At 39.1% G+C, this 11,266-nt stretch overlaps 1 protein-coding gene across 1 annotated transcript in view; it reads left to right on the forward strand.

The window, feature by feature from the left end:
• Positions 1-747: 747 nt before the first annotated feature.
• The window catches only part of LOC135463214 (dynein axonemal heavy chain 6-like), a 437,090-nt gene continuing 426,571 nt past the window's right edge, over positions 748-11,266 (forward strand). Inside the window, exon 1 of the mRNA XM_064740526.1 lies at positions 748-757. The gene's annotated coding sequence lies outside the window, so the exon portion shown is untranslated. The remainder of the gene's footprint in view (positions 758-11,266) is intronic.

Raw genomic sequence — 11,266 nt, forward strand, 5'->3', positions numbered from 1 at the left:
GTGCCGACGATCTGTCCCTAGTGTGTCCTTTGGCTAACTTCTCTGCAAATACTCCTTGGTCGCTGTTATTCGTACGTAGATCATCACGATATAATTTACAGTACAAAAAGAGTCAGTGTATGATTGTCACCCGCCTCGTTAGGATTGTAAACCACTTTGTGTTAAGTTATGTGTCATCATATTTCATATGGAACCAACTGTTATACTGAATTATATAAGGAAGAGCCTATCCAGAAACTTTTGCAAATTTATTTTCCATTCTTTGTTATTATGCATTACACTATTCATGGACATATATATATTCATATACTTATATATATATATAAATAACTTTATATAACTTTGATGATGATGTCTGAAATAAATAAATAAATAAATAAATAAATAAATAAATAAATAAATAAATATAATAGACTTTATTTCAGACACATGGTCCATCTCATACACATATTATGCAACTTATATGAAAAAAATTTACACCACTGTGAGAATATTTCATCCGCCGTGCTAATACTGTCGTTACAAAAATTATGTTCTCGTAAAAAAAGGTTTCCTGTTTGACAAAGAATTTTCTCCGTAAAAATGATATTTTCTATGTAAACCGATTGACTAAATTTTCTGATAAACAGATTGTTAAGCCGCCTTACGAGCAAGTATGTACAGAAAACGAACCTCTTCTAATACATGAACTCATGACAATTGGTATACAAGTAAGCATTGCCCCAGGCAGGTGAATCTGAGCAATTCATAGAGTGTTGTCACTTCTTGGCTGTAAAGTTGACATCTGGCCAGTAATGGCTGAAATTCATAAGAAGAAAGGCCTGTATCTTTAAAGTTACCGAGCTGCGACTCCAGTCGAAACTGACATGCGTTCACCTGCCGTCCACCGAAATCAACGATCGCAAAAATCAATTTCCTAAGAAGCGTTTAACACAAACTACACCAGTCTGTTCTCAAATAAGCTCTTACATGACTGACTTTCACACACAGGAATTTTCAGTAGAATACCTTGTTCTCAAATACGTTTCAGGTTACATATAATTACAGTCTGTAACTATTTGGGGCTTTCTAAAATCGCGGTTGGGATCTCCGTAGCTCCGTATACATCGCACTTTGCTTTACGTAACCTAGATTTTTTCTTCTCAATGCCAAGTACATGTAGTACACAACAATATATCTACTGTATAAACAACAGCGAAACCGCCATCTTTAACACATATATTCACCTCTATAGACTTTGATTATCTGAAGGTAAGTAGGTCCGTGCTAATCCAAGTTGTTGAATTCAGGTTTGTTTGTATTCCACACATCTGGCGTGAATAGTGTCATCACAATAATGTACAAGCGCGTATGTAGCTGCATATTTCGGCAATCGCTGTATTTAATGTTATTAAATCCTGTGAATGACTCTACAACTACTGTTCCCATTAAGCATGCGTTCCGTAGTGAACTTTAGTAACTCTCCACTAGCAGTCTTACAGCGACGGAAAATTGAATTTAATATTTATGTATAATGGAAAAACAAAATCAAGAGTACAGCTGCTTTTAGATCAAGCACTCAGTATAGGTTACACTGAAAAACAGTGTACACTACTCTCTTAGGGAAAGGCGATTTTATGTTTTATAAAATCATCCGCCCCACCCCCTGATAAAGAATATATGTATACCAGTACACCTTCACAGGTAAAGTAACAGCCTCCCACTAACTGTGCCATCATTTCAGTAAATATGACTTCATGTTGCTAATAATACCTGATGATGTCAGACTGACATTTCCCGAGATGTTGCTACAAGCAAGAGCTTGTTTTGTTAGGGAATCTAACAATTCATTGCAAACTATATATACAGCATATGAAATACAAACAAGGCTGATGTTAACTCATTTAAATAACCTATTATTTAATCTATACTGTACACATGTGCAAAAAATCTAAAACATGGAGAAAATGATATTCCAACAGAAGTATTTACGACTTTACGACCAGTAATCCCTAGTTACTACAAGCCTAACCACTGTAATTCCAGTGCGAATAAATCCCCACATGACACAAGAAACAGGGGTTTTTTTCCCCAGAGATATGGGGAGAGAGAGTTGTTGCTACATGTATATCTCAGCAAATTTATACTTTAAAATTATATATATATATATATATATATATATATATATATATATATATATATATATATATCTCGACTATATATATGTGTGTGTGTGTGTGTGTGTGTGTGTGTGTGTGTGTGTGTGTGTGTATAAAATATTTATTTATTTATTTATTTTTTTTTTATTTATTTGATTGGTGTTTAAGCCGTACTCAAGAATAATTCATTTATACTACGGTGGCCAGCATTATGGTTGAAGGCAACGTCTCTGTGTTCTGGCTTTCTGTGTCTCCATGCGCATTCCATGGGATAAACATTGCATAAAATGTGAACAAATCTACACATATTAAGCTCAATCAGTGACAGAGCAAGTGAAGGTAATGAATGCCACGAACCTGTAGTTAAGTTGGCTGCAGATAGAGATTTTCACGTTTGAGGCACCTATTGTAAATGATGCAACCCTGAGATAGCATGCCTGTCAGCAGCATCACGTGTAAAACTGGACACTTGTCATTTACCTGCGCATGCGGTGCCCGCGTTCTACATATATACCATATCCTGCCTGTAAAACCAAAGGCTTTGTAGGTACATATCGTGTGATCTCCAGAAATTGGTCAATTGGTCACCCACTATTTGAACACATCTCTCGACTAGGCAAGGTTACCGTATAAGATCACTCTCTGAGGGGAGGTTATACTCCTTGTGCAAGACAAATGGGCGTTTTTTTGTTTTCACTGAACCTTTTATGGTTTAGGCCCCATGAGGTTGTGTGCTCGAATGCTTGTTGTCGAGAAGGGTGTGTACATCAGGGAATGAGTCAGTATTTAATGAAGCTTTATTGAAGCTTTACACGGTATACATGTACTGAAGAATATTTTACCAGCACACCATCATTATGATGGGAGAAAACTGGGCAGAGCCCGCAGGAGACCCACGACTATCCGGAGGTTGCCGGCAGACCTTCCCGTCTAACACTTGAGAAGAAGCCAGCATGAGCTGGACTTGAACAGCGACCACCCTAATCAGAGGATCTTGGCTACTTCATACTGCAAAAAACGAATAACCTCTAAATCATCAACTAACCTTTCCGAAAAGAAAAAAACATTAAACTTTTATTTAATAAAATTTTATTCATAAAATATTGAATGGCCAAGAAATTTCATACCATGTAAGAATATACATACACACGACGCGTACCATGCATGAGTCTGTTCATTACCAAATTATTTAATTGATAATCTAGGGATTGCTGATTGTAAACATAGAAAACAAAATATCCTTTTGAATCTCCATTCAGAATGCATAAACCTCCAAATTCTTATGTCCGAAAAGTAGATTGGTATCTAATTAGAAATTGAATCCTGTTCAATCATAATTGGACTATTTGTAATCACCAAATATTTTACCACAGATAAATTGCGATATTTATCAAACTATGGTCGTGGGTTTTCCCCAAGATCTGCCTGGTTTCATTCCACCATAGTGGAATAAACAAAAAAATAAATAGGAGACAGTTTGTTCCTGAATTCAAGCTTTTAGCATTGATTACACTTGAATAAACGTGCAGTACTTAACGTCCAGCCTTGCCTTGTGTGGTCTTTACCTCACACCAGCTTGGCAATCGTCGACGATTCTGTTCCCTTGACGACTATAATACCCTTGCCATTTGGCAAACACTTTTGTCTTTTTCTTCAAGGTAAGATGTACTTATTCCACATCGTCGACTGGCACGCCTTGTTCTTCACCATCCTCCTGATGGCGTTCTGTGAGAGCGTTGTCATTGGTTGAATGTACGGTGTTTTATCTTCCACGATTAATTTAGTATGTGCGCTATTGCATCATTACCGTAAAAGCAGTTGTACTATGACATGTGCCCCTGCTCCTCGGTCCGCATGGTCCAGGGTCAATTGTTAGTCCTTGGACGGCCGTCGCAACATCGCTAAGGTGAGGTCAGACAAGTGTACATGTATGTTCTTGGACATTGATCTTTGTTAAGTGAATATAATTTCATATTTACAAATATTTGGCGTTGATAAGTAGATGATTTTGATGATATACAAATTTAACATTACTCATCACCCTGAAAATGGCAATTAAAAAATGTTCGTTTATTTATGTGATTGGTGCTATGCGCCTTACTCAAGAATACATTTGTCTCAAGAATCCCCTATACAACGGTGGCCAGCATTATGGTGAGAGGTAACTGAGCAAAGCACGGGAGAAACCCAGGGGCGGTCGTGGCTACTGACTTGTCGTTTCATTGGCCACTGGAGGAGACCTGTAGCGCCACTGCGGATGGTTGTAAGGGTGCGTTCCATTCGTCGACCAGGCTGACACAGGTGGTAGATTCGGTGGCCTCCGGATGACGCAGTGTGACGTCTCAATGTTCCGGAGGCCGCAACAAGTCGCGTTACCAGTGTATCCCCCTCATAACACCATGTTTCCCTCAAAAACGACCCTGTGGTTTGTGGTGCATCTCTTCAGTTTGATTGCGTACTCTAGTCTTTTTAGTGAGGGCTTCAACGTTTTGAGAGTTCATCAAAATAAAACAAATGGAATTTAAGACAATGTAATGTAAATCAAGGCTATATGTCTAACGCGAGACTGATTGTGTTCCATCTAAGTGTTTTATGAGCACAGATACATCGAAAAAAGTAAAGTATTCCATGAAAGAAGAAAAGGGTACGAAACTTTTGGCCGATTTGTTCAAAGTCCAAAGAAGTTTTGCGAACTCCTCATTGCTTTCAACATCTCTATGTTAATCCTTCAGACTAACCCCTGAGTAGAATTGTCTGATCCAGGAGCATCCAGACAAAAGTTGCGAAACGTTAACATCCTCATCTACCAATGCAAGTTTGCATTTGTGGTTGTATTTCCGCAACATATCAGGTTTACACGAGGACGTTAATCTTGTAAACAGTGTGCCCTTTCCAAAAGCTACGCTTCCTTTCAGCCAAAAATATATCCAAAATACATAGTGCTCATAGTATTTAAACCTCCAAAACTAAGTTCTTTATTCTTATAGTAAACACAAATCTTAAATACATTCAGGTGGGGATCGATTTCTGGAAAACATTCGTGAGATGGGCTCCTTCTGTCCTCCGTGTGTTAACGAATTCATGAAGATTTGCTGGAAATTCGTGGTACCGTTTTGTGTGCTGGTAAGAAACTTCTCATTTCAGTAATTTATTTCATTTTTTTTTCAAAAATCTGTACTGCACAAACTGTAATGCTGTTCCTTGTTATACTATTGTTTTGTTTTTTTCTGCTTAGACAGCACTGATAGTTGCCATGGTGAAATTCCGTGCCGCTAGTTACGGTGACTTAACGTATCCTGATTGGACAAACGTGTTCGGATGGTTATCGGCTGTGAGCTGGTCTGTACCGATCCCTGTAGTTTTGGTGTACACGCTACTGGAGGCAAGGGGCACAATCGTTTAGGTAAATCACCTTTGTTTTATTAAAGTGGATATTTTTGTCAGCGGTGTAAAGCATCTGATATAGTCGGATGAAGATGAGATCTCTTCCTTTGCTTGAGTAGGATCATACCTATCAACAACCGTAATGCTTTTTCCACTGAGTCGACAAGTATATTGCTAAGCGGGGCCGTTGTGACATGATAGATTGGATGTTAGCACAACACAATGACCCAGGAGCATCTCACTAATATAGTCGCTGTGAGTTCAAGCCAAGCTCATCCTGGCTTTTTCTTCAGCCGTGAGTGGAAAGGTCTGACAGTAACCTGCCGTCAGACCTTGGGGTCCTGGGTTTCCCAAAGGCCCTGTTCGGCTTCCTCTCACCATAATGCTGGCCCGCCGTCTTATAAGTGATATATTTTTGAGTACGGTGTACATGTGTAACTCCAGTCAAATACATTTTATTTATTTCTCTATTGGATTGGTGTTTTACGCCGTCAAGAATATTTCACTTATACGACGGCGGCCAGCATTATGGTGGGAAGAAACCGGGCAGAGCCCGTGGGAAACCCACTTAAAAGGTAGCGATATACCTTTTTAGGCTGGGGGTCCATATAAGGGCACAGTATACGGCACCAGTACTTCATACGTTGGGCACACATGGATGGCCACGCAGTACTTGTTGGCGAAACAGCGCGCCCCGTCTCGGGTGGTTGGCAGCATTGTGTATATACGGACAAGGTTACCGGTCAGTACAAAATGGACACTTTCGAGAAAATGGGGGAAATAATGTGGCTGTTGCACATGGTGTTGATTCATTTTAATGTACAACTAAAAACAGTGAGCCTGATGTTAAATGTTTGTATATCGGAAAGACACAGAGACTTCAACCATTTAAAGCCGTGAATCAAATGCATGCAAGTTCCTTGATAATCTAATTTTTGATAACACACCAGACCTGCTTAAATCTGTTTTGAATACTACCTTAGTGAAGATGTAGATGTACTTGTAGAAAAAATAAAATCAGCATTACATTCTACAAAAGTGCGACTCCCTTCAGCACATCGGCTATCTGAGCTCATAACTTCTGACATTATAACGTCGAATGACGAAAACGCTCACTGTTAGCGGCATGCAGTCATGTGACATTCACTCAGTGTGTAAGTTGTTAACGCATACAGGATTTACTTCATTTTTAAGACATAAATGCTAGCTATAGTGCTGACCGCCGTCGAATAAGTGAAATGTTTTTGAGTACGGCGTAAAACATCTATCAGATAAATGAATAAATATAAATGCTCGCCTTTTTGTGTTTTATTTTGTTTTTCTTACCAGCGTTTGAAAGTGTCCATACGACCGCGATTTGGACAAATGGGAAGTAAGATCGAAGAGGTCTGTGATAAGGAGAGGAACTCTGATTTACGACACAGGTGGGTCGGAAAAGTGAACCGGAACTAAAAGAACTGTCAACGGGTACCAGTGTGTTAATCTTGATTACCACTTGGGCCATAAGAAGATAATCGCAGAAAACATTAATAAAATTCAGTATGCCGGCTTTTTATAAAAACAAAGTCATCCGAAAAACGTGATACTTTAGATATAGTACATACTTTAGACATACGTCTCCTTCAGATTCTTCCAATGTGGGTATAAAATATTGTATACTTTTAGCAAAGGCGCTGTAAATGTCCCCGGGAAAAAGATTACATCAAGCTTTTGTAATTAATTGGTCCCAATTAGTTAACATGTGTTGGTAAATATCTGTGGTAGACCCATGTGTTCCGGACGAACTTCCGGAATAATCGTTTGTTTCTAAATAAATTACAAACCAGTGATGAATGTTTCAAGAACATGGTGATAAGAGGCGTGTAAGTTGCTACTGTTTAAGTGTATACACGAACAGTTAAAATAAAACCCCAACTCAGGTAAATTGATAAGATGCAATATTTCATCGGTTACGTGTCATGGCACAGTCAGTTATCACACTTTCAGCTATCACACTGTCAGACATCACACTGTCAGCTATCACACTGTCAGCTATCACAATGTCAGATATCACACTGTCAGATATCACACTGTCGGCTATCACACTGTTAGCTATCACACTGTCGTCACAGCCCTGGATTCACTAATTACCCTGTGCGTCTTAATCGTATTTTTATATTTTACGCATTACTCAAGAATATTGCACTTGTGCAAGAGCTGTCAGCATTATGGTGACAGAAAACGCTGACCGGATGAAACTCCGCGACAATCCGCAGGTTGCTACCAGTCGTTTTGGTAAGAACTTAATTTAACCTGACAGCAATCGCATTGGCGCAAAGGCTGCAGTCATTGTTCCGTTATACGGTTCAACTCACACGGCCTCGGAGCCTCCTCTCTCTTTGCTGTGTTTAAATATGGTTTATAATGTGATCATTGACCATGAAATGTGGCACGCTCATAGGTAAATGTGCCTTCTATGCAAGAATGCGTAACAAAAGACGTTGTGTAGCACTTTCAACTACTACGCGTATGCCAAGAAGCAGATCCAGTATGTACAGTAGACTTGTGTACCAAGCAATGTTCAGTTGTCAACAATACCGTTTTATAATACCAACCAAGCGTGCATTTCATTACCTGACTTCGTAATGTATTTTCCTTGGGGCCAAACGGTTTACAGCTCAGCTGCAATGTAATGACGTCAAAGGCACATTTCCAAGTTTAAATTTTTCATTGCTGTCTTACTTTTACAGCAGAACCTTCGTAGATAGTTAGTAAGCATACTAGCGCAGAACAATAATTCAAAAGTCTCTCCTCCTAACGCCCATGATCGAAACCCAACGTGGTTCTACAGTTACAATGCATTGTATCTATAAGTCGAAACAGATACTCGCATACCAGATGTCAATTAAAATGGACGTTCCATGTCAATAATCGTAATGCCAAGTTAGAAAACCATATTTAACACAAATCACTAAAGAGCTAAGGAAGTATATAAAGTACGAAATTAGGACAGAATCTTGCAAAGAGACGCAGTCATCAACAATGATGTTGGAAGGACGTAAGGAATGATGTAGGAGAATGGGTGAAATGGGGATTTAAATCGTGTGCCATGCCAGTCTATAAGTTGTCTATTATATTTATCTCAGGTGCGCTCTGATTGCAAATGTTCGTATATCCAATGAGGTGACCTTATTCAGAACGACAAAGGTACGGTCCCAATCCTGGATTAAGAGGAATTAGACACAGCCTCGAAGGAGAGTAACAGAGATTCTGGAAACTCTCTTCATATTTGCTTACAAAAATATTATATTTATTGTAAAACTTAAGAAATTACAGACGTTTGATGTCATAACCTTGTTTCACCGGTTTTTGCAGTAATAACTTGTGGCGTCGATTGAAACCCAGGCATAACACACAGGATCTAACAAATGCTACAAAACGTACAAATGTACAAGCCATAGGCAGGACAGTTTTGGCAATCATTTGATTATTGGTTACGACCACACCCATGAAATGTTGACTTAATGAGAGTAAGTGGTCGACGCACGTTAAAAGGATGTAGATTCGACGCTGATTGGTTGGCAGTGGAGACAGGATTTCTTGGGTTAAACTCCACAACCAGAAAAGAAATAAATCTGCCAGACCTTACTAATCTCTCACACCAGCCAATCAGAAACGATTCTGTGTCCTTTCAAGTTTGGCGTTGAACAACAATGAGATAGAAAACATCATCGAATGTACAATGATATTAACAAAAACAACATTTTACGTAAGCAATCGACAACGTAAACTTAACAGAATACACTCTGTAATGGGCGTATTGTGGAACTATGTCAGATACAGGCTTCCGTAGAATGAAGAAATTTACAGATGCTCCGAGTGATCTCCATGGTTACACATCGTACGTAGAGATTCTACTTTCTCGACTCGAATCGAATCTGTAGAATTTTCTGAGTATAGTCTGTAGCTATTATTTACTTTTTATAGGCAATAGCTAACTGGTGTTTCGCCGAGATGTCCCGAGAGTGTGGTTGATTGTATAAGCTGCCATACTGTTGTTACCGGCCAAAGACACTCGTCATCCGAGAAACAATTTGAAAGTTTTCACTGTGAGTATTACTCTTCAGATATTGTGATTTCTACTACAATACATTGCTAGTCATTTGTAGCAGTATCTTCCTGAGAAAAAAAAATGATATATATTGTGAGTGTTCAAATTTATAAATGTATTGTAACGCGTTCGTGAGGCATTGTGGATTCTTAAAAAAATGTACTTTTACACGTCACTCCCTACACTTTATTTATATTTTGCACTGTGAATAGTCGAGTTTAGACGGCACTTAGTCACTTCCGCTCTGTGAGTATAGGGAGTTTTTTCATTCCCTTGATAGTATTTTGTAACGATAGGTTATTGCTGATCTGACAAACGCAGATAACCTTCTACCGTGTGCAGTCCAGTGTATGCAAGCTTTCTTGACGTGATGACGTTGTAAAAGTCTACGATAAGTATATCTGATGGTTAAATATGGCCTAGAGCCAGTGTTTTACGCTTGATCTCTTCCTTTGAGGGATTGTCTGAATTCCTCATTCCTTCGTTCTGCAAGTGTTAGCAAAGTAAAATTTATAATCTGCAGTACAATGATAAACAAGGTCATGCAGAGCATTGCAAGGCAGATCCAGTAGAAACAATGTCTGCCGTAACAATCCCTTCCTGATAAGCTGATGTTTATAATTGACAAATCGTACAAGAAACCCAACAATAACTGAAGTAACGTTTGCGAAAAGGCAGCTTGTTACGATGATGTAATGCGAGCGTCCGTAATGACGTAAGATAATGGCCACGGGTGCAACTGAACTCGTCCCGACGCCTACACCAATCAGAGCAGCGGTAACACACATCAGCGACGCTGTAACAAAGAACATGCATACAAACATACTGACACAAAAACTGAGGGAAGAAATTATGAGTACAGCAAATCCAAACCACTGGGAACTAAATGTGTCAAATAATGCTCCAAAAGCCATCCGAGTAATGAATATGACACACGACATAATGAAAACGGTGTATAACGGGGTCGGCCATGCCTACAGACTCAGCTATAGCCGTGATGTTGTTCAGACACGTTAGTACACATCCGAAGAAAACAATCGATGTGTACAACGTGATGTTGAAAAACGAGGACTTGAGCATCTCCTGAAACGACGTGTCTGCTATCTTGAAATCTTTGTCATTATTTTCCTCACATGAAAATCCAAGATCACATTGCAGGTTTTCGTTTTTTGTGAAAGGATGAAGAAGTGCACAGCACACGCAGACAGGAATCGTAGAAATGGACACAAAGAGGAAAAAGCCCGGAATGTTGTTATTAAATACAACCTCGAAAAGTCCGCCATAGTATATTTTAGCAAAACAGGTGGCTGCTAAATAGAATGAAACCAGTTTGCCGGTGTGGTGTTTTGGTATAATCTTCACACATACACCTGAGGTAGCAAAAAAACCCGACGTTATTTAGCGTGGCTGAAACATAAAGGAAAGGCGTAAATTATAATAAATTTTGTGTAGATAGATTGATTTATTGATTGACTGACTGCTACCGCACATCACATGACTATTACATTCGCTACAAGTTAAAACGTTTGACGAAATAAAGCACAAACGTAGTACAGAAAGTCCATACTCCTCACAGCGAACGTGCCGCTGTCTACACCACCACATCACCTCTGCGAACATTAAGCTTGACGTTGTATTCCCATGCATTAAACGT

Source organism: Liolophura sinensis, chromosome 2 (genome assembly GCF_032854445.1).
Source record: "Liolophura sinensis isolate JHLJ2023 chromosome 2, CUHK_Ljap_v2, whole genome shotgun sequence".
Taxonomy (NCBI): domain Eukaryota; kingdom Metazoa; phylum Mollusca; class Polyplacophora; order Chitonida; family Chitonidae; genus Liolophura; species Liolophura sinensis.